The following is a 25142-nucleotide window of genomic DNA, read 5'->3' on the forward strand; positions in this document are numbered from 1 at the left end:
AGTGATTAAAGAATTTTTAAAAAAAAGTTAAAATTTTAGGGGGGGCACACTTTTTACTATGTTATGTTTTTTTGGAATAAACAATACCACTTTCTGTGGCCCCCTTTTTTGAGGACCTAAAACTAAACCATTTTGAAAAAAAATTAGTAGTTTAGAAACTAGAATCAAAGGACTACTACTATTGTTTTTGTCATATCTTAAAATTTATAGCGTAACTATCTTCAAATTATTGTTGAAGTTTAGAAATTTTTTATTTTAGAAAAAAGGTGTCCACTTATACCCCCCCTTTTGGCACCACAACTTGGTGCACTTACCCTAGAGATAAGATTTCTAATGCCAAAACCATGATTATCAAACCAAATATTTCCATGCAACTAGTCATTAATTTAGAGAAAGGTAGGCTTATGGATTTACCGAGATTTTTGGTTTCTTAAGACATTAACAATATCCCTTATAGGAAATACATGAATGGCTAGACTTAAAATATTTGGGTCAAGAAATTTGGCTTTAAATTTTCATATTTTAGACTTATTAAAAAAGGTTGTTTTTGGTTTTTTTCGGCAACCCCAAGTATAAAAAAAGATGTGGTAGATAGTCAATATTGGAAGATAGGACATAGTGTTTTTAGGAAATTTTTTTGGTTGCCTAATGTGTTTCTTGAATAAATTGTGGCTCTTTCATGTCCTAGATGGATTATAGTGGGGAAAATATCAACCTTCCTTTGGAATTTCTTACAACATGTCCTAACCCCTATTCACAATGTAATTATAATTGATCAGTCTAACATAATTTTTCTACACATGGATGCTTACATACTCATTTCTATTAATCCTAGAGTGAAAATTCTTAACGTTTTAACCTTTGCCATTGACAATCAATCTCTCTTATCCTATCACCTTCCTTGGAGAGTTTAACATGTGTTTCTTGTGCAAGGAGGGACATTGGAAAAGATATTTCCCTGTTATCAAATCCAATATTAAGGTGGGTCATTTTGAGAAGAAATCTATAGATGCCCAACTTGTGTTACAATTTTCTCTCTCTAACTTCTAATCAAAAAATCTAGAATGATCTCAATGCTCTTCAAGTAATTTTTTGGCATAAAGATAAGGAGAGTGATTTTATTGTAGAGCCTCAGCCCCTAATTATTACCGGGCTTCCAGATATTGATACTATTGAATTTGGCCTAGAAAAACTCCAAACCAAACCTAAGAACATGGTTGTTAATGACCAACAAATTTCTCTTTAGAAGATTAGGAGTCTCTCTTCAAATAGGTCTACACCAAACTCTATCATTTGTAGTAGCATCAGGTAAGAGGATACCTTTTCTTGCACTCTCAAATGAATAAATAGTGTGAGAGATATTGTAGTTGCAAAGATGGACATTCCCCTAGAAGAAGTGGATGTAAATACCTTAGGCATTTTGGAGCATAACAAGATTAGTAGTAATAACCTTTTAGAACTCACAGATAATTTTGAAGGGATAGATAAAATCTCTGACTTACAAGTGATTCTTATCCTTGCTAAGTCTACCTTATAACCATTGGAGGATCATCCACTAGTGGATAAAAGTTGCTCTCCTATTGTTCCCTCCCCAGCTAGTGGTGATGATATCATCAATTTGTTTGTTAATGTCAATAAAGAGGAAGGTATGGTCATTGATGAGATACCCCTCAAAGAGGGTGAAACATTTTCCTTTAAAGCTCATAAAATGAAGATGGTACTTAGAAAAGACAATGTCCCATTAAAGTGTGATGAGAACCAAGACTAAGGAAGTGGCTTGGAGAAATCATCAAGGAAGAGAGGGAAGCCTCGAGGTTCCACTAATATCCCTAAGGAGAGTAAAAAGAGAAATCCCAACTTCCTAGTTGTTTTAAATGGTTTAAGGCTCCCATAAGAGACCACTACTAATAGAAATAAATAATGTAGATCCAACTAGCTTCTTGGAATGTGAGAGGCTTTGAATCCCTTGATAGAAAATATGTTATCAAAACATTCTCAAATGCTAATAGAGGTATTGACATAATAATGATGCAAGAAGTGAAAGCAATTGGTTGTGGGCTTGACATTAGCCTCAAATGCATTTAGAGAGATGTTGATTCATTCTCCACCACTCATCCAAAAGGTAAGGGAGGATCCTCCATTTTAGTTGGTCCTAATTAGAGAAAGAATATTCTAGAATGGGGAACCTCACCTTGCAATAATACAATCTGGATTAAACTTCATAATGATGGCAAGGAATTTGGGATTTGAAATTTATATGGTCCAAGTGATTATAAAGATAGGATCAATCTTTGGAACTGGTCGAGTGATCTTCCTAATATACCTTGGATAATGGGAGGTGATTTTAACATGGTTACAGTAGTCTTTGATAAATTGGGAGGTAACAAGTTTAATTGGAAATGGAATGAATATTTCTATAGGAATGGAATGATTGACAAACTTAGACTTTTTGATCCTCTTGAATATCTAAAGGTGAGCACATAGGAATTTGGTTTACATGGTCCAACTTCTAGAGTTGTGGGAAGAGAATATTTTGTAGGATGGACATAATCTATGAAAATAAAGACATTTTTAGAGTTGAGTTGGGATCCCATGATATTCCTATTATGATTACCCAATATTCTATGTCTGATCACCACCCAATTATTGCCATAGTATTTGATATATGGGATCCTCCTAAATGCCAAGGTAAGAATGATGCCTTTTTCCTTAACATCTCCATCTTAGAGGATGCTGATGTTGGTCAAGTAATAAAAATCATCAATTGGTCCAATAATAAATGTGGGTATAAAGGAGATGTTATTCAATGCTAGAAGAACAAGATTAGATCTTGGAGGAAACTATTTCGAACAATAGGAAAAAATGAGCTATGGATGGTAGGAAAGAAGAAATAAAATTTTCAGAATAAGATTCTAATGCTAGAAAAAAAGTCATGTGTAGAACAAAAAATGAAAATCTTACTGAGGAAATAACAATAATTAGACATGTAATTTGTATTCTAGATGTTAGTTAGGGTTGATTGTCATAAGTTACAACCTCTCCATTTTAAAGTCATTTACTATGCATTGCTGATAGCTTCAGTCATAGGGATTTGTAGTATATTGTTCTTTACATGGACTATCATCAGTTTTCATCCTTTTTTATTTATGGCTTAGGCTAAAAGCTTCCTTTTTTTTGTTATTTATTTTGACTTCTCACTTTTACTATATTGTTGTTTTTGGTTTATAATATTGACATCTATCTAGATTATCATTTAATTATTTGATCAGTGATTTTGTGGTGTTGATTTGATTATGAATAAAGGGTACGGACATTGTATATTTATTTTGCGTATAGTTAGTGGTTTTATTTTAGTTGTAATTAGTTATTGTAGCTTTTTGGCTTCTTTTTTAGGCTATTTATAGTTTTTAATTCATCCATGTCCTTATAAATAATTCCTATTTTTATTTAGATGATATATGTAGGAGATAATGTACATATCTATTGATGTCTTTGTCTTTGCAATTTATCAAGGTTTTTATCATTCTTGACTTAGTTTTAGGTAAAATACTATCTAAAACTTTATATTACCCATTATTAACCAATGTAATGCAAGATAGCTAGATAGGGATTATTGCATTTGGGCTTTATGCATGTTTGAGGTGGAACTCTTACCAAGAGAATGTGGTGGCCTCAAAAGAGAGTTGTACTTTAATGCTGATGTAAGTAATTTTTTACACTATAATGTATTATTTGGATTTTTTGAATGGGGTATGCCCCTTTTATGATGTAGTAATAAAGGACAAAAGTCCTAGGCTAGACTGGAGGTTTTCTTTCCTTGTTCTTTCCTACTAGTGCCTGTTTGAATAGTGGAATGATACTGTAATTATTTTATTAATAATAATATATTATCATGGCCTTGGCCATTTACCAATTAAAAAAAATAGTAATTAGACATGCATTAAGAAGACTTTAGCATAGAATAATATAGGGTGCCAAAATTAGAGCTAGACTCAATTAGATTAGCATGGGTGATAGAAGATCCATGTACTACTTTAACATGTTCATGGAAAAGGAAGAAAGAGTTATAATTGATTAGATACATAATGATGACAAGGATATCCATGATCAATAGGGAATCCTTTAGAAATTTGCATAGTACTATAATATTTTGTTCACTTCTGAGGATATTGGAGATACTAGTGAAATTTTGAAAGAAAAAGTGTCTAAACTCATGTCTAAGAAGTTGGATCTTATATACACTATAGAACTATATCAAATAATACCAGAAGGTGAAATTAAGAAAATCTACAAATAATGACAAGGTCCCTAGCCCATATGGGATTTCTATTGAATTCTATAAACATAATATTGATTGGATTAGCAAGGAACTGCAAAAAGTATATAATGATGCATTTACAAAAGAAACATTGGGAGAAAGCATTAATGCGGGTATGATTAAACTCATTCCAAAAGAAGGGAACAAAATGTTGATAAAAAATTGGAGGCCCATAATGCTTCTAAATGTGTCTTATAAAGTCCTTGCATAAATATTAGCCTCTAGGCTTGAGAGCATACTACCCAAGATTATCTCTAAAACACAAACTATCTATGTAAAAGGAAGATGCATTCTTGAAAATTTAGTTACCTACTAGTAGGATTTGGATTGGGTGAAGGAGACCAATCAAAAGGAAAGCATGCTTCTCCTTGATTATGAAAAATCATATTATAGAATTGAATGGCGATTTATAAAAATGATGCATAAATAAATAGGGTTCCCATAGTTCTACTATATTATGGTTCATAAATTGTTCAAGCACTCCAATGCATGTGTGGAAATCAATGGTTAAAGGTCTCATTTTTTTTGCTCTATCTAGGTCTCTCAAGTAGGGATGCTCCTTAGCCCTTGCCCTATTTTTATTTCTAGTAGATTCATTGGGTTATATTTTAAGAGATAGTGGCTTGTCACCTTATGTGAAAGGTATCATTTTTTGGAATGGTGACGCTGTCATCAATATTTATTTTTTGAATAATATTGGTATTAACCTAGTGATGGAAGAAAGTGATATTAAGAATTTAATGTCAAAATTAGATCTTTTTTTCTTAGCTTCTTATAGTATAATTTTTATTGCAAAATCCATCATGCTAGGTTGGAAAAGTGATCCCCCAACTTGGAATAGTCAATATTGATTTTCCTAGGGAAGCCCCAAGAACATAGTAATGTATCTAGGGATTGCATTTTTAGTTGACCCTAATCTATCAAATATGTGGAGATGGGTAAAAAGAAATATTGATAAAAAATTTACCAAGTGGAATATGAGGTACCTTTCCTTAGCAAGTGGATTGCAAGTATGTTAGAAAATCCTGTCCTCTTATACTATCTACTATGCATCTGTTTGGATGTTTAACTAAATCCATATCATCTAAGGAAAGCCCATGTTGTTAAGTGGCAATGATGTACCATGAATAGAGTGATCGTAGGACTTGGTCTTAAGGATGTCAAATTACAAGGTGTGGCTCTAGCTGTAAAATGAATCACTGAAGAAACTAAAGGAGGTGAGCCTTCGAAAATACTAATCATTAATAATATTAGCAAGGGTCATCCTACTAAAGCCTCTTATTGTAAGAACTTAGATCTTGGGGATATCTTCTTAGGTAGATTCTCTATGAATGTGGAAGGCTCTTGTGTCAATTTGGAAGTATTGGGAATCAATGAGATAATTTGTCAAAACCAATGACCTTATCTCCAAAAATAATTCTATTAATGAGGACTTGTTTATTTGGTAGAGCTTAAAAATTGGGGAGAAACCCTTAGCATTGATGCAAGGGTGTTTAGCCAAAGGTTGGGATAGTAGACGTATCTACTCCTTCAAAGATATCTTGGTGAATCTAATGTTATCTATTTGGGAGAGTTTATGATCTAAATATAACCTTTGTGTTACTTAAAAGAGGACCTATGCTATGTTAGAGAAAGTGTGTGGGCTTGTGCTTCCCTCTTATCTTATTGCTATTAAAGTGGCAGCCCCTTGGATCTAGCCTGGCAAGATGTTAACCCTTTTTCTAATATTGGTGGCTAAATTGATTTATCATTTCCTTACTTCTAGCTTTGTCATCTTAGAACATCTAAATTCAGTCAAGCATTTGATGTTAGCATAAGTGTTGATGCTATGGGGGAGCATTGTAGAACATTGATATGATGTATTTATAATTGTGCTTGTCATTGATGATAGCATAGTAATAATCTTGTACAAGACTGGTAGAGCAAAAAACTATAATTTTTGTATTGAGAATGTTATATTACATATTTGATGATGTGAAGTTACCAACACATACTACATTGTTTATTTGTTACATGGGCAAGTGCATTGAACTTGAATCAACAATGTATAGAAGATATGATTGATTTACAGAGAACCATATAGAAACAGAGTATTAGGAAAGTGGTTTCTATTGCATGATTTCTAAAGCTCATTACAATCATAGTGAAGGGTTTCACAATGAACTTGAGATAGTTTACTAACTATTGATCATGTCAGAGAGTGCACATGTATGAAAGTTGTACATGTGAAAGTTTGTGTGTAACTGTGAGCTGACAACATTAATTAAATGTGTATTTCATTTAATTAACATATGATAATGAAGTATGAAGTTGACTCAAGGATCTGTCAATTAAGTATGGTATAAAGGAAAGATGTTTTTCATGTTTTAGATAACAAGGAAAAAGAGAAGACTTGAAAATTACTAAACAATAGAGAAGAGTGACATACTAATGTGTGTAAGTGACCTTAAGGGTTACTATTACTAATCATAGAGTTCCAGTTCTAATTGCATGATCTGAAGGTGAAGGAGTCTAACATACTGGATAGAGGAAGAAGTAAAAGCCTATTACATATATGCTATTATGAAAGGAATAGTACTGAGGTCAATTGGATAGTTGGTTCATTGATCTAATGCAGAAGCTATTTAGACTGTGGGTTCAACTACCTTCACCAACTGCTAATAGTGTTGGAATCTCTGAATAGGGATTCAAAGTCTTCTAGAAGGGACTCTTTGTACTAAATGTTTTAATAGACTCCTAATAGGTTCCATCCTCTAACAAGGAATATTCATATTAGTACATCATTTTGTGGGCAGCATTCCCACTGAGGTTTTCCCTCTGATCAAGGGTTTCCCTTGTCAACATATCTAGTGTAATTTTTTATGCGCACATCTTTATGGATGATGGTTAATTTGTTTGGATGGTCAAGATTTCTTAAAAGAATAAATGTTTTAAATTATCATATAACCGATTCACCCCCCTAGTTATATTGGAAAAACATTATTTCTAACAATTGGTACTAGAGCATGAGGTTCTTGAAGAAAAAGTTTAACAAATTTGGGAGATCCATGGAAAACATGTTCAAAAAGAAAAGTTCAAGATTTGATGGCACAAATTATGACAACTAGAAGGATAAAATGAAGACTCATCTCTTGTGCATGGGTCCAGGATATTGTCTTGTAACCAAGGCATCTGAAAACATTGCAGAAGAAGGTAATTTGTAAAGGTGTACTGAGGAACAAAGAGAAGTATTTATGTGCAACATAAGCGCAAGAGAAGAATATTTTTAGCTCTACCTAAGAGTGAGTATAGTAAGGTAAAACAACTCAAAACATCTCATGAAATTTGGAAAACCTTAGAAGCTAATAATGAGGGTGATACACATGCAAAAAGAGTTAGATTACAAAATCTATAATTCACATTCCAAGATGCTAAAATCATGGAAGAAGAACCTGTGAGAAGCTATGGTAGAATATCTAAGATTTTTGCGGGAATCACATCTCTTGGTGGAAAGAAATCTAATGATGAATTAATATGAAAGATCTTGAAAAATCCAACACCACCTTTCAAGATAATAACACAAATGATTCAGTTAATGTTACATTGTACCACTAATTTTGCCAAAGAAATATTGCTTGATAGATTGGAAGTTGAAGAATTCGATCTTAAACAATCTAGAGAATTAACAAAAGTTGAGACAACATTTATTGCATTTAATATTAAACCTAGTCTAGCAAGGAACACAAAAGTGTAAGAAGATATTGCTAGCAGCAACAAGTTTATGGAAGAAAAGATCCAGGAAGGAGTGGCTCTTCTTGTGGAAAGAGAAAAGGCTGGCAAGAATATCTTTAAATGTTGGACATGTAATGAGTATGGTCATTAGGCATTTAAGATTCCTAAAAGAGAAAGAAAGTATAAGGGAAGATTCAAATCTAGAAGACCTAGAAATTGTTTATATGCATATGAAGAAGAAGAAGAAGAAGAATCTAATTAGAAAAAAAGTGAAGATGAATTAGGATTCGTAGCTATAAAGGAGGATGATCTTGATAGAGAAATCAAAGAAGAAAGAACCCCGATTTCACAAGTTGAAAGGAAACATTGGATCAGTGATACTGGATGTTCACATCACATGACTGGTGATATGAGTAAATTTGTCAAATTTAGAAGCCATGATGGAGGAATTTTCGGATTAGGGAACAATGCAGCCTGCCATATTATAGGAATTGGATCTATCACACTTGATGGTAAAAAAAATATTGATGATTTTTATTTTATTGATGAACTAAAACATAACTTGTCAAGTGTTGAACAACTTATGGACAAAGGTTACCAATTACAGTTTGGTAATGACACATGCATCATCAAGAACAAGGAAGGAAAATTGCTTGGTACTGGCACAAGAACTAGAGGTAATGTATTTTAGTTCAACACCACTGAAATTACATGTTTAGTAGCTAAAGTTGACAACAATTGGTTATGGTACAAAAGATTTTGTCACATAAACTTTGATAACATTGTGAAAGCCAGTAATACACTTGCTGTGAGATATTTACCTAAGATCACTAAGCCCATTTAAATTATTTGTAAGGAATGTATCTTGGCTAAGAAGAAGAAAGTTTCATTTCCTAGCAAGCAATTTGGTACTACACAAAAGCTGGAATTGGTTCATACAAATTTGAGTGGTCCTGCAAGAACAAGTGGATTCTATGGAGAAAGGTATTTAATGATTTCTATTGATGATTTTACCAGAATGATGTGGGTAGCTTTTCCTAAAGAAAAATTAAAGGCATTTGAGAAATTCAAGATATTCAAGAACAAAGTAGAAAATGAATCTAGAGTTAAAATAAAGAGCTTAAGATCTGATAGAGGAGGATAATTCACTTCTAGAGAATTCAATATCTACTGTGAAGATCATGGAATCAAGAAACAACTACCTTCACCCCATCACATGAGTAGAATGGGATTGCTAAAATAAGAAATAGATCAATTACTGAAGCAACAAGAGCTATGTTATTTGAAAATGATGTACCAAAGATTTTTTGGAGAGAAGCAGTCAATACAATAGTATACACTCTAAATAGAGTACAAATCAGAAAAGGTATGGAGAAAACACCTTATGAGTTATGGTTCAGATACTCACCATCAGTCAAATATTTTAGAATATTTGGAAGAAAATGCTACATCAAAAGAGATGATGATATTGGTAAGTTTGATCCAAGGAGTGATGAATGTATGTTTCTTGGCTATTCATTAAAAAGTAAAGCTTACAAATGTTTAAACTATAGAACAAAAACTATAGTAGAGTGCGCAAATGTGAGAATAGATGAAAAGTTTGGCACTAAAGAAAAGATGGTGGATTATAACCCTGATGGAGATGATTATTTTGGGATGACCAATAGATGTAATGAATTATTTCTCAAGACTAAAAATGACTTGCAGAATAATGTGCAAACTGAAGAAGTAAGAGAAGAACATAGTAGCGTACCTAAGGTAACAATTGAAGTAGCATCTCTTAACCCAAATAAGAATGTGATAAGAAATCATCTTGCTGATCAAATAATAGGAAGTAAAGAAAAAGGAATAATGACAAGAAGCAGAAACAATGAAGAACTATGCCTAATATCTCAAGTAGAACTAGAAGTGCAGATGAAGCAATCAAGGATAATCATTAGATGAAAGTAATGGAAGAAGAAATTCAATATATAATAAAGAATGACACATGGGAACTATTCCCTAGACCTAAGGACAAACATGTGATTGGTACAAAATGGGTATTGAAAAATAAAATGAATGAACAAAGGAGAAGTAATAAGAAACAAAGCAAGACTGGTATGAAATGGCTACTCTTAGCAAGAAGGAATTGTTGTCACTTAGGTTTGCACCCTTGTCCAAGGCTTATGCACGACGACAACCTAGTGAAACATGGAAACAACCTCCAAGCTGTGGGACTTGAACTATGAGGTTGAATCTCCAGAGAAGGACAACTTCCTCTTACTATCAGGGTGCACCTAACTACTCTTGGAGGGGAAAAGGGGGAAGGGGAGCATGAAAGAAAATCTACCTAGTTCTAATCTAAGGAGGTGATGCACCAAGATAGAGTGTTCAGACCAATCTCTGCCCGTACATGCGCTACTGAACTAGAATGAAACTAAGGATATACGCATCTAGACTTGCTTTAATCAAATAACTACATACAGATCAGAAAACCAAGATGAATACACAAGGAAGAAGTTCACTTATATATCATTCATAGGCTAGCAGAGATACAGTCATGCAGATTATAGATTTCCACAAAACAATGGCACATGCAAAGAATTCTTGCACTTTAATACCAATGGCTAAAGGAGATAAGTGGAGAATCAGACAGTTTAGAGGCATAAGGGAATTTACACTAGAATTGCAGCAATAGCAGATTAAAATTAGAGAGAAGGTCCCCCTTTTCCAAATTTACAAAATCTACCTTTATAGTTCTAGCATAACTGAGATCTTTTCCTGTTGAAATGACTTCGCAACTACCTACCATTAAGTCCTGCAGAGGACAATCATGGGGATCTGAAGAAAATATGATCCTTTTTTGCAAAAGGTGTTCTGAGAGGACAGAAAATGGTGCCATCAATGCTCTGACTAGGTAGATGGATCAACTAAGATAGTGGAGTGTTCCTCTTCATTGCACATTCATTTCAGGTAGGTCAGGATCAATCATGAAGATCAGATCGCACAACAAAATAGATCACCTTCATTTTTTGGTTCATGAATCAGCAGGGTTAGAAAGTAAACCTAGTTCCACAAGCCAACTGGGCCACACAGGCCAATTACTTCTTTTCCATCTGCCACCTGGGAAGTCCTCTATGGTTGACTTGCTTTTATTGAACTAACCACACCATCCTCAAACTGTTATCATTAACTGTGATGATCACACAACCTGACCGCGACACTAACTGCCAGTCGTTAATCATCAACCTTGGCTGAGCCAGTGAGACACATGTTAGCAAGGTGCTATGTCACCATGGTATTCATTGTGTAGCTTCTGACGGCGAGATAGCACCAACCATTGATCTTCCTAAAATTGAATGATCATGAAGACTCGTCGTACCACTATACTATTCTTACCCCGAGCCCATCATACCTGGCACCACCTCAGCAACTGCACCACACTCAAATGACACCTGGCAATACCTGACAGACGTACCTTGGTGATACCTAGCCCTGCTAATCCATGTGGTGAAAGGGCACTATGTCGCTATGGTAAAGATCGCACAACTTCACCATAGTGAGATGGTGCCTTCCGTCGATTTGACTTAATTTGACAATTGTGAAGACTCATCATACTTCACACTTTGCTTCTCTGCTTCTGGGCTCATGAAACACTGTCAACACACCTGGCATCACCCCTGAGGTTTACAAAATAACACGGCCCCACCTGGCACATGTCACTAAGGTGCTATGTCGCCATGGTAAAGATCACGCAACTTCACCATAGCGAGATAGCACCGATTGTTGATCTGAACCGATCTGACGATCATGAAGACTCATTGCACTTCTTAGTGTATCAATGAATAGGAACTAACCATGTGCCAACTGTTTGACGGATCCTTGCTAACATCTGATCGGGCACACCTAAGACTCATCGGACACGTGGCAAAAGGGTGCTATGTTGCTATCGTATTCACCATGCAACTTCTGATGGTGAGATAGTGCTAACCGTTGATCTGCTCTGATCCTACAGCCATGAAAGACTTGCCTTGATCCTACTAATCACATTAGAAACCTTGGCCCCATAATACACATGGCATCCCCACACTGGTCCAAGTAGCATCATCCTGGCAACTTGTACTACCTCGACCCGTTGAGTAGCTCTTCCTCGCAGATGTGGCATGTTGTGATTTGTTAGCGTGGACCGAGGACCCCTCCAACTGGGCAAAGGAAGTATGAAATGGGACCCAACTTGAAGTTATTCTTTGTGGTAACTTTCTGTTACATGCTATGTCGCTATCAAAAAACTCGTGAGTTTTCTGATGGTGACATAGCACCTCACCAGCATTTTTCATCTTCAGCCCATGAAACTGACCGCCCGCCTGAAGTTCTTTTTCAACCCGCCAAAGAACCTTGGATGACCTGCAAACTGGACCCACCAGACACATGTCGATAGGGCGCTATGTCACTATGCTATCCAACGTGCAACTTCTGATGGCAAGATAGCGCCAACTATTGATCTCCTTAGATCTGACAATGGAGAACCTGTGAGCCACAAAAACCATGTTATAAGGCTTGATCGCTTAGGCATTAAAATAATATTAACTCTGGGAATTAGCCATTAAACAAGCTGGATGTTTGAAATTCAAAACTTTGCCGGGCAAAAAAAATGATAACTTTTCTGGCGACTCACAAGGGACACAAGCCTGCTATGTGTATGACCAGTGGCCTCATGTATCCATTGGGCTATGGAGTTAAAAAAAATGAGTCTGTGCATACTGTGAAACCCTAACCCTACCTGTGAGAGATTAAAACATGAACACCCTAAAACTCTACCACTAGAATTGGAATCGAAACAAAACTTCCTCTGCAAATTGAAACACCTCAAAATTTGCTACCTCACAGGAAGACAGTTGTACCCGCACACTTCTTGAAAAATTAGGAAATAATAGAAGGAACCTAAACTGCCTATATACAGGAACTCGACCCTCATCAGAAGCAAGCTTTAAGATAAATCCCATTGACTGGAATGGGCAAAACTTCACCATTGGGCTTGCTCAGCTAGAATGCATTAGCCTGTTTGCAACTATTAATCAGATAGGGGCCACTCCATAATGCATCAAATTTGGAATGTCTTCCTGGCTTTTCTCTGTCTACATCCCACTTTAGAACTAAATCTCCTTCTCTGAATGTTTTGACCCTAGCCTTCTTGTCAAAATTCCTCTTCATCTACTGCTGATGTATCTCTAGGGTTTGCATAGCTTTATTTCTCTTCTCTTCTAGTTCAATTAGCTCTACCATTCTTACTGACATGGCACTATCTTCGATCAATTCTAGCTGATGGGCCAACTCCAAGGATGTGAATTCCAATGAAATTGGGAGTCTGGCCTCCCTACCATATACTGGCACAAAAGGTGAATTCTCAACAAATCTCTTGGGTGTTATCCTATCAGACCACAAAGAAGTTCTTAATTTCTTATGCTAGGCCTTCTGATTGTCCTCTATTGTCCTCTTCATGATTCTGATCAGATTCTTGTTGGAAGACTCAACCAAACCATTACCCTAGGGATAGTAATTTAATGATGTGCTCAGGTAGATATTGGGGTTCATTGCCCATGCACAAATCTAGGTCCCAACAAAAGACTTAGCATTGTCTAAGATGATAATAGGAGCACCAAACCTAGATACAATCCCATCAAGCAACTCAACAACTGATGGTTTTGTGGCATCCTTCAAGGCAACTGCCTATGTCCACCTAGTGAAATAATCAGTAGGAGCCAAAATCCATTTACGACCTGCACTAGATGGAGGATTAATGGGGCCTATAAAATCCAACCCCCACTGAGTAAAGGGCTGACCCACCTGAATAGGACGAAGGGGGAGAGCTGGAAGCCTCTGTTTGCCTGAGAAGAAAGCATACTTCTCACACTTTCTCACATATCTATAACAATTGTGAAACAAGGATGGCCAATAATAACCAGCCCTCATGATCTTCATGGCAGTTATTATTGCAGAGAAATGACCACCATCAGAGCCATCATGAAGTTCCTTAATCATCCTCTCAGCCTGATCCTCTTCAATGCATCTCAATAGGGTCCCATTAAAATCCCTCCTAAATAGGATACCATCAATTACAACATAGGGAATGGACTATAGTCTATATTGTCTTCTTTTAGCTCTATCAAATCCCTCAAGGTATCCATTCCCTGATAAGAAGCTCTTCATATCATTTATCTAGCTCCTTGGACCATTAAAATTTCCTTCCTCCTGCTGCTCTGCTAATACCATAGCAGCCTCTTCATCAGAATCCTGACCAGATAACATCTCTTTGCACAACCCTTTCCCTCTTACTAGCTTGGTAATCTGAATATCAACATCATATTCCATTACCTTAGTGTTCCATCCAGCTCTCTTTTCATTGATATCTTTTCTTAACAGGAAGTCTTTTACACTAGCATGGGGCACCAACAAATGGATCCTATTGTGGGATAACAGGTGCTTGAATTTCTTCAAGGCTCTGATGACTACAAGGGCCTACTTTTCAACAAAGTTGTACTTATTTTCATATTCCTTAAGCCCTTCACTGAAGAAAGCTATGGGCTGCTCCTCATCCTTGTCATTTGTTTGATTCAAGACAACAGAGATACTTGACTCACCACCTAAAGTGTAGAGGATGAAATCTTTCTCAAAATTTGGGTTCATGAGAATAGGGGCTGAGGCTATGGCTCCCTTGATCTCTTCAAAACTCTCCTTCCCTTCTTTGGTCCATGAGAAGACCATACCTTTCTTAAGCATAGTTGTAAGAGGTTTCACCATGGTAGCAAGATTAGGAATAAACCTTCTTACAAAATTTATCCTACCAAGGAAACTTTGCAGCCCCTTCTTGTGTTTAGGAATAGGAAGGGCAAGTATTGGCTTTGTTCTTTCTGGATCAATGGTCAGCCCATCCTTAGATACAATGTGTCCCAATAATTTTCCTTGGCTTGTAGCAAAGACACACTTGGCTAGGTTAAGGGAGACCCCAAACTCTCTACATCTTAGAAATACCTGTCTTAGATGATCAAAATGATCTTCTATATTTTTTAAATATATAGTTATATCATCAAGGTATACTAAGACAAACTTGTCAATTCATTTTTTAAAGGCCATCTCCATTGCCTTTTGAAATGTGGCACCTGCATTTGTTAGCCCAAATGGAATCTTGCAATAAGCATAGGTGCCCCATTTAGTAGTAAATGTTGTCTTATGTCTATCAGATTCTTTAACTAGCACTTGATTATAACTAGAGAATCCATCAAGAAAAGAGAATCTCCTTGAACAATTGACCTTGGACAGAATTTTCTCCATGGAAGGGAGAGGATGGTGATCTTTAAGGGAAGCCTGATTACGATCCCTAAAGTCCACACATAGTTAGATTTCTCCATTCTTCTTCCTAACAGGGACTAGGTTGGCTACCCATCATGAGTGCTTGATGGGAAAAATTATATTAGCCTCAATCAAATTGGATAGCTCCTTTCTCATTAGAGGTTCAATCTTAGGATTCACTGGCCTCTATTTTTTCCTTACTAGTTTGGCCTTATCAATTAAATCTATGGTATGCTAAAACAAACTAGGGTCAAACCCTTTTAAGTCATCATATGTCCAAGAAAATACATCACTAAATTCTTGACATAGATGAATGAAGTTTTCTCGCTCAGTTTTAGAACATACCTTCCCCATATTCAGAGATTTTCCATCAGTAATTGTAACTGGAGCATGATCATCCTTTTCTATAGCTAGATTCATTCCTTTGCCTCTTGTTTGATCATCAGGATTAAAGACACTCTCCAAGGTAATGAGACCCTTGGTCAACTTGTTAGTGTAGAAAAAGATTTAGTATGCAAAGAACATTAACAATAAAGTTAACATTCACAAACTAAAACTAAATTCACATATATGTTTAGACAAAGAAAAGAAAACAAGAAGTGCAAACCTCAAAAGAGAAAACACTCCATGCTTTCTTGATTTTGTAGACGTGTCCTTTGATATGGATGTATGCTCAATTGCTTTCCCAATTGCTTCAATGGTGGAGATGGGTAATGGAAAATTGGTAGCCTTGTGAGCTCTCAATTTGGCATTATAAGGTTAAGATTGATGACTTCAGTTCTCAAAAGAGCATTGTAACTTTAGCTCAAAGATTATTGTTGAAATGGCTTGGGAGGGGATTCAATTTATAGGCTAAGGGCTTGAGGGATGGAGGGCTAATATGCAAGGGGTGATGAAGGCTTAAGGAGGGCTAGGATGCACTCAAAGAAGAGCACATGGATTGTGCTTGTTTAGCACCAATGGGAAGGTGACACTTGTCACAAGGAGGATGAGTGTGAGAGGGTAGGGTAAGGGTTTGGTTAAAGGCATGATGAGTGGGGTTGAGTATGTAAGAGAGATGTAAGAGGGATGAGTGTGGAAGAGGGAAGAGTGTGGAAGATGGGTGTAAGAGTCATGAGTGGGCTTGTAAGAGTCTTTTATGGTTTGTAAGAGCACTCATGACTTGGTGGTTGGGATTTTTGAGGGGAGACTTTGGTTTGGCTTAGAAAAGTCTTAATCTTGTTTAGGGAATGTGAAAACATTAGGGGGTGGATTAGGCTTGGGTTTAGGATTAGATTAAGGATGTTAGAGATGTACAAGTAGATGGCATTAATGAGGTTGGGTGAGTTAGTGGCTAAGCTTGGTTAGTATGGGTGGATGGGGTGGATTAGGCTAAATGGAGGGTTAGGGATAGGTTAGGGGTTTTTGAATTTGAGGATTTTATTTATCAAATAGATTTATTTAATAAATGGGGATTTTTGGAATTAGATAGGAGAAAAGGATTTTATTGATAAATAATAGGTTATTTGATTTATCAATTAGGACTATAGATGATTAATTAAATTAATCAGCTAGGGATGGCAAAGGATTAATTAAATAAGAATTTAATTAATGATTCCTTTAGAGATAATTAAATAGGATTACTAAAGTGGTGTAATCAAATTTAGGTGTCTACATTTTTCCCCTCTTTGACATAGTGTTGAGACAACACCATTTCAAAGAAGTTCGAATGAAGATGACACGAGGAAGATGTTTTAGCAATGAGGTTGCCCCAATCTCAGATAAGAAGAGCAGAGACTAGACTTAGATGATGCCCCCTCAAGAAGGCAACGGGGAGAGAAATGAGGCTCGATGACTTCTTGAAAAGTACAAGAAATTGAGATGAGCTAAGACACAGATTTGCAAAGAGAAGGGGCTGAATTAGCTCAAACTCTCACTACGGGAGAATGATAAAAGGAGAATCAAAGGCACAAGAGGAAGCAAGCTTAAGACTTTCAGGATTTGGGGGAGGATGGAGGAGCGGAGCGCTATAAAAGGAATCCAAGCTAGGGAGATGGATGAGGGAATGATAAAGCTAATGCAATAGGATTTCAAAGAGTCAGATTGGCAGAAGATGGGTTTCGGAGATCCCTAGGACTAGGATTGTGGATCTCAAAAGATGAGGCTTGGTGGATTGATTTGATTGGTGGATCCCTAAAACTAGGATTGTGGATCCCTAAAGCTAAGCGCGAGGAGTGATTCAAAGAGATACTGATGCATAAGCTGGGGTAGGAACAAAAAATGCAAAATATGGATGGGGGATAATGGAGATGAAGGGGATCCATTGAAGCTTTTTTGAGCAGGGGGGATACTTTAAAGAGAAGTACCACCATGTAGTTGAGCACTAGATTTGCTATAGGACTGTTGGTTAATTGCCAAGGTTACCAAGAACATCAAGGCTTTTTCACCAACCGTCCAGAGGACTAACGAACTGACTCGAAACAAACACGCAAGGATTGCCCCAGTATCACACATGAATCCTAGAGGAAGTAGTGTGGAAATGACATTAGGTAACCCATAGGTAGAAAAGAAAAAAAACAAAAGACCTGATCAAGACCTTATGCTCTCATTGCCCCATTCACAGCATACCATGATATGGAAGATCGTGGCAACCTTGAGGAGGGAACAAGGAGATTGCTTGGAAAAGATATTTCAAGACCCAAAAAAAAAGATTCCAAATCAAAAGAAAGTGAAAATCCAAAAGAGAACCGCTTGCCAACAAGATGGGTAGGACGAGGTACTAACGGACCAAGATCAAACATGAGGAAAGCTATATCCTGCAAGGACCTATCGGAGAGCACCTAAGCTGGTGGATTTGGATGAGTGATGCATCTAGCAAGCTGAACTAAGAAGGATAACACTTTGGTGATAGGAAATCTAGCTAGAGGATGCATTGGAATAGCTAACCAAGATGTGCAATGTGTGCAAGATGTTGATCAAGGACGAACTGACACAAACACTGGATAGATACAATGGTACTAAGCTAAAGAGGGATTACAAGCTGATAGACCAAGATATGTTACAAATGTACAAGTTTGTTCATGTTTTTGTTTTTTGTGAGATGGAAATGTTTGTGAAGGATGGGATGTCTATAATAGTTGATAAGTGGATAGGTAGACGGTTTGCAAAAAGCTTAAGTGAAAATGGGGTTTTGTGTGTGCACGTGATAGGATACAAGCTTATTTACAAGCTGGAATATGGTACAAGCTTTGGACAAGATTTAGATATACAAGGTATGGTACAAGATTTACAAGGTATAATACAAGCTTTGGTACAAGATTTTACAAGGTGAGGTCCAAGATTTACAAGCTGTACAGGAGGTATTTACAAGCTTCATCAGATTTTGGATATTTGGTTGGAACACTAGGGCAACAAGTAGGTGTGTTATGGGGCGGTGAATGGATGGATGAGGGATAGGATAGTGATAGATAATGGATTAGTCTTAGTACACAAGGTGCCTAAATTACCAAGTTTTCACCAAAGTTCCTATCCAAGGTGCTTCAATTGCCAAGTTTTCACCATTGGACGCTTATTTCTCTTTACTATTTTTTTTGTATTTTTCAAAAGTTGGGTATACCAAGGATCTTCAAGCATAGAACTTCTTGAGATGAATGATGTTAGTAGGATCATTCAAGAGTTATCCTTCCGGTGTAGATAGCTGATAGGCTCTAGATCCAAAGGATGCTGTGACAACATAATTACCAAGCCAGGTAGGTTCAAACTTTCCTTTCTTTTCTTGATCTGCTTGGAATTTCATGTTTTCTTTAAGGACCATTTCACCTAGCTGAAAGTGTCATGGGAGCACCTTCTTGTTGAAATTCCTTTTGAGATGAATTTGATAGACTATGAGATGGTCATAAGCTTGTTGTCGCTTCTCATCTAAGAGATCTAGCTGGGTGAGTCGAGCTACTCTGTATTCTTCATCTGATATTTGCCCACGCAAAGATATGCATAGTGAGGGAAGTTCAAATTTTATAGGTAATACTGCTTCAGCACCATAGACTAGGGAGTATGGAGTTGTGCCTGTGGATGTATAGAAGGAAGTTTGATAGGCCCATAGGGTGGGATTTATTTATAGGTGCCAATCACGACCGGAATCATTGACAACTTTCTTTAGGATTTTGAGGAGGGTTTTATTAGTTGCCTCTGCCTGGCCATTACCTTGTGGGAAATATGGGCTAGAAAAGAGGTGATGGATGTGGAGGGAAGTGCATAATTCTTCCATGTTGAGATTTTCAAAGTTACCTCCGTTGTCAGTGAAGATAGTGGATGGGATGCTGAAGCGGCAAACAATGTGGTACAAGATGAACTTGGAGACCTAAACTCCTATAGCTGAGACTAGGGGGACTGCTTCTACTCACTTAGTGAAATAGCCTGTAGCTATTATTATCCATTTATGTCCATCAGATGAGAGAGGTGTGATAGTTCCAACTAGATCAAGGCCCTAACAAGCGAAAGGCCAAGGTGGCGCAATAGGCTATAGATCTTGTGCTGGAGCGTGCATAAGATTTGCATGCTGCTGACATGGGAGACACTTTTTGAAAAAGTCACAGGAGTCTTCTTCAATGTTAGGCCAATAGTAACCTGCTCTAAGGATTTGTTGCACTAGGACAATACCACTCGTGTGGGCACCGCAAAGTCTGGAATGTACTTCTTTTAATGCCATCGTAGCCTCATTTTCATCTAAACATCGAGAGAGGGTATCGTGATAACCTCGACGATATAGGGTATTGGCTATGATGACATAGAATGATGATTTTCGAATAAGGTTCTAGCATTAGGTGCATGTGAGGTGAGGGGATATGATATCATCGTTAAGGTAAGCATGAATCTCATGCTACCAAGGGGATTGGGGACCAACCAAGATACAAACACGATTTGAATCCTCATTCGCATAGGTGGGTGTGAGGAGTTGCTCAACTAAAAACTCATACTGTGTAGCTTCTTGGGGAATTTCCAAGAGCAAGCCAATAGTAGCCATGGCATCTGCTGCCTTGTTCTGCATTCGAGATACTTGTGTAAACTGAAGCTTTGTAAAATGCTAAGTCAGCTGATCAACTAGCTTTTTGTAGGGTAATAGCTTTTCATCTTTGGTTTGATATTCATTTAGGTCTTGCTTGATGATGAGCTGAGAATCACCAAAGATTTGTAACTCAGTGATATTCCACTCTGTAGCTATATTTAATCTTGCTATAAGAGCTTCATATTCTACTATATTGTTGGTACTAGGGAATTGTAGCTTGAAGGCTTTTAGAATGTAATCTCCTTGAGGTGTAACCAATAATATTCCTACCCCTGATCCATGAGATGTGTATGAGCCATCAAAATAAAGTTTCCATGGGGGATATTCTTCAATTAGACAGATATGCTCATCTGGAAATTCTGTGATCAAAGGATATGCATCTATTAGAGGTGCATCAGCAAGGTGATCTACTATAGCTTGCCCTTTGATTGCCTTTCTGTCCACATACTGGATGTCAAACTCACTTAGTAGCGTAACCCATTTTGCTAGCCGACCTGTGAGTGCTGTTCTAGAGAGTATATACTTGAGAGGATCAATTTTGGATACTAGTTGGATGCTATGACTTAGCATGTAGTGGCAAAGCTTTTGAGTTGAGAAAACAACTGCCAAGCAAGCTTTTTCCATAGGAGTGTAATTGAGTTCATAACCAACTAGGGTTCTACTGATATAGTAGATGGCTCTTTCTCTACTATAATCATCAAGTTGTACTAGAAGTGCCCCTAGAGCAGTAGGTGTTGCTGATATGTACAAAATTATGGGAGGACCAGGAACTGGTGGAACCAAGATAGGGGGATTGGTGAGATACTGCTTGAGCTGGTCCAAGTTGCACCGACATAAAGGATCCCACTTGAAGTTCTCATCCTTCTTTAGTAAATGTGAAAATGGTGTATACTTATCTGCAAACTGGGAGATGAAGCATCGGATAGTTTGAAGCTTTCCCTAAAGAGAGCGAAGCTGTCACAGTGTCTGGGGAGGAGGCATGTCTAAGATAGCCTTGACCTTCTTGGGGTCGATCTCTATACCTTGTTTAGAAACTATGAAGCCTAGAAGCTTGCTAGATGTGACCCCAAAGACACACTTATTGGGATTTACCATGATATGATATTGGGCTAACCTATCAAAGACTTTCTCCAGGTCAGCGAGATGATCCATGAAGGTGTGGGATTTGACTAGGATATCGTCCACATAATCCTCCAAAATGCTATGGATAAAATCATGGAAAATGGTTGTCATAGCTCTTTGATAGGTAGCCCTAGCATTCTTTAGGCCAAAAGGCATCATGGTGTAGCAAAAGGTTCCCCAAGGGGTAGTGAATGTTGTCTTATGTTGATCTTCTTCTGCAATCTTGATCTGATTATACCCAGAAAATCCATCCATAAGAGACAGAATTTCATGTCCAGCTATAATATCTACAATCATATCTATGTTGGGTAAGGGAAAATCATCTTTTGGGAAAGCTTTGTTTAGATCTCTAAAATCAGTGCAGATTTTGATGTCACCAGAAGGCTTAGTGATAGGGACCATGTTGGAGATCCACTCTAAGTAGTCAATAGGTCAGATAACCTTAACAACTAACATTCTTTCTAATTCATCTTTGACCAGTAATGCCACCTTGGGGTGCATTTTTCTAGCTTTTGTCTGACAGGCTTGATCTTTGGATTGACTGCAAGATGGTGAACTACAAGCTTTGGATCCAACCCTGGCATGTCCTGATATGACCATGCAAATCGTCCAATGTTCTCTCTTAAGACCTCAAAGAGGAGATTAGCTTGGTCTTGTGATAGGGATGCAGCAATGTGAACAAGTGTAGGGATCTTTGAAGAACTGATGTTGACTTCTCTAGTATCCTCTATTAGAATAGATGACACCTTTGGTCGATTATCTTGAGGAGACAATACTAAATCCTCATGTTCTACTTGTGGCTCTGGATTTTCTTGCTAAGGGGATCTCTTTGCTGCCTTAGCTAGTCCTAGTTTCACCTTAGTTCTAGTTTTGGGTGCATCGGAACTAGGTTGGGGATTTTCTCCAAAATACCCTTTGGGATCTAGCTTATAGATATAGGCAGAATCTAGCTTTTTCTATTTGTGAGGTGTTTTAGCTCCCATGAATCTTAGAAGTGCTTCCTCTGATGTGAACTCATCAATGTCTATGACACTTGGTTGGTCCCAATCTCTGAGTTGTGGATGAGCAAGTGGTAGGTCAATGAGATGGATGGATAGTTCTTGGAGAATAGAGTCTCCTAGGAAGATTTGGTTTGGGATATCATCGTAGGCTCTCTTATCAACTTCTTCAAGAATGCCTTCAATTTCGACAAGGTCATGGTGGATGTTTGAAAAAGAATGACTGTTCTCATTGGTGCCCCCAGTTGTGGGTATGCCAAAGCCAAGACGTGACTTCGTTTCCCACTTATGTGCTTCGATGGGACATTGCATGCCCCTTTCTTCTGGTCCTAGTCCACCACCTTGATAGTTCCATTTTTTAGTGATGAGCTTATGTTCTTGGGGATACTTCTGGCTGAAGTGGTCAAGGCGTGCTTGATTTCTTGGAGGTGCATCCTTATGTAACCAATTGTTGATATCTGGAATGAGCTCCTCATGAAGAGGGGCTTTTGAGGATACAAAGGTTGTTGGGCCAAACTATTTGTATTGAGAAGGTGGAATCTCCTTAGCTTTGTGATATGTAGGTCGTTCATGGGTATGTGGATCAAGTGGGATTGCTTCGACAACAAATGCATTTGATAGACTATATTCTCCATAGCCTTTGTTGTTGATCTTTACGGTAGATAGGGTAGAGGCGAGGATGGTTTCTGCATCATTACAAGTATGGGATGAGCTGGCAATGGCTGTGCCGATGTCTATTCTAGGGCAATGGTTTGTATATGAAGCTTCAACCACATTGTAGTAAGCAAAGGGTTCTGGATTGGCATGGATGGTCACCTTAGTGCCCTGATGGAAAAATTTGATGCACTGATGGTAGGTGGATGGAACGACCTTTATAGCGTGAATCCATGGGCGACCAAGGAGGATGTTAAATGGTAGGTTTAGATCAACAACATGGCAAACTGTCTCTTGGATGACCAACCCAACCTTGATTAGTAGCTTCTGTGGTTCTTTCCAAGTTGTCATAAGCTTTGATGGTAATAACCTCACTGATCATATTTGCCTCAGTATACCCAACTTGTTTTATGAATTTTAGGCTGCAAATGTTCAAGGCTAATCCATTATCTATCATTACTCTTTTCACGGTAGAATTGGATACCATGATGGTTATGCGAAGCGGAAGGGTGTGATCTGGCTCGACCGCGGGTATGTCGATGGGTTTGAATGATAGGGCACATGAGGAGGATAGGTGTCCAACTAGATTATGAAATTCAGTAGCGTTGATATCTGAAGGGACACAAGATTCTATGAGAGCACTATCAAGGATGATTTTGTACACAGGACTTGTGCGAAGAAGGTCTAAAATGGAGATTTGGGTTGGCATGTTCCCAAGGTGTTCCAAGATATTGTATTGGCTTTTTGATGGAGCTGATGAAACTGGTGTGCCTACAATGTTAAATCGCACTCTTTGACTAGTAACTGCACACTCATTTTTTGGTCCTCAAATATCGATAACATTGACAGAAGGCTCTTTCTCGAATATACAACCTATAAGGCTACCATAGTCTATATAGGATGAAGTTTGGTCATTGTTCTTCCCATGCTGTTGGTTTGGTTGGCAGTTGTTGGTGTTGTTGTTGGTTTGGATAGGTTCTTTTCTAAGATTTTGGTTGTTGTGTGGAGGAAAAGCATTTTGATAAATCTATAAGCCTGCATTGGGAGAGGTTTGGGCACCAACAGTGATTTATTTCCAATCAATGAGGTCCTGCACATAATATTTCAATTTTATGCATCTGAGGGTGGTGTGACTACTTACCCTATGGAACTTGCAATACTCATTGTCCTTGTACCATGCAGCTTTGGATTGGCTTGGATCAATTTGTTGGGTAGGAGGAAATTTGATGAGGTTTTTCTTAGCCAATTTCTCAAAAATGACATCCAATGGCTCACCAAGGGGTGTATAGTTTCTAGGTGTAGGTTGGAATCTGATTTTTTGTCCTGCAGCTACATTGACAACATTAGCTTGATTGTTAGACCCTTGAAAGTTGGGTCTTGTATTGTGGTTTTGATAGCTTTGGTTATTCTACTGTTGGTAGTTGATAGCTTGTTGATTGTTTGGTTGATATGGTGGGTTGGACTAATTTTGAGAAGGACCAACAATATTCACATGTCTGGTGTCAGTAACCCCATTTGTTGCAACGTGCTTGTTTTTGTTCCAATACCTAGAGCTATCATTGGAATGTGATTGATTTTGGTTTGTTTTCTTGTAGATCTTGACCACACCATCTTTGATGAGTCCTTTCTCAAGGATCATTCCTTTCTCTTTGATATCCTTATAGGTCTGCAAATAGTTCATGGTCATGTGGTGACCCAAGCTGGGATGGGCATTATCAGTAAACATTTTCACCACATGGCGCTCTAGCAAGGTGCAGGATATGCGGGTGGTAAGGGTTTGCTATCTTTGCAAGTATTCAGCAAGGCTTTCTCCACCTTTTTTCTTAGTGTGGACAAGGTCAACTATTGATAGATCTGTTTCAACAAGATGGGCATATTGGGCTATGAATGCCTTAGATAATTCAGCAAAGTTTTCAATTGTGCCATAGGGGATTCTGTAAAACCATTCAAGAGCTAGTCCAGCCAAGCTTTT

Source organism: Cupressus sempervirens, chromosome 8 (genome assembly GCF_028749045.1).
Source record: "Cupressus sempervirens isolate cs-2001-9-10 chromosome 8, ASM2874904v1, whole genome shotgun sequence".
Classification (NCBI taxonomy): domain Eukaryota; kingdom Viridiplantae; phylum Streptophyta; class Pinopsida; order Cupressales; family Cupressaceae; genus Cupressus; species Cupressus sempervirens.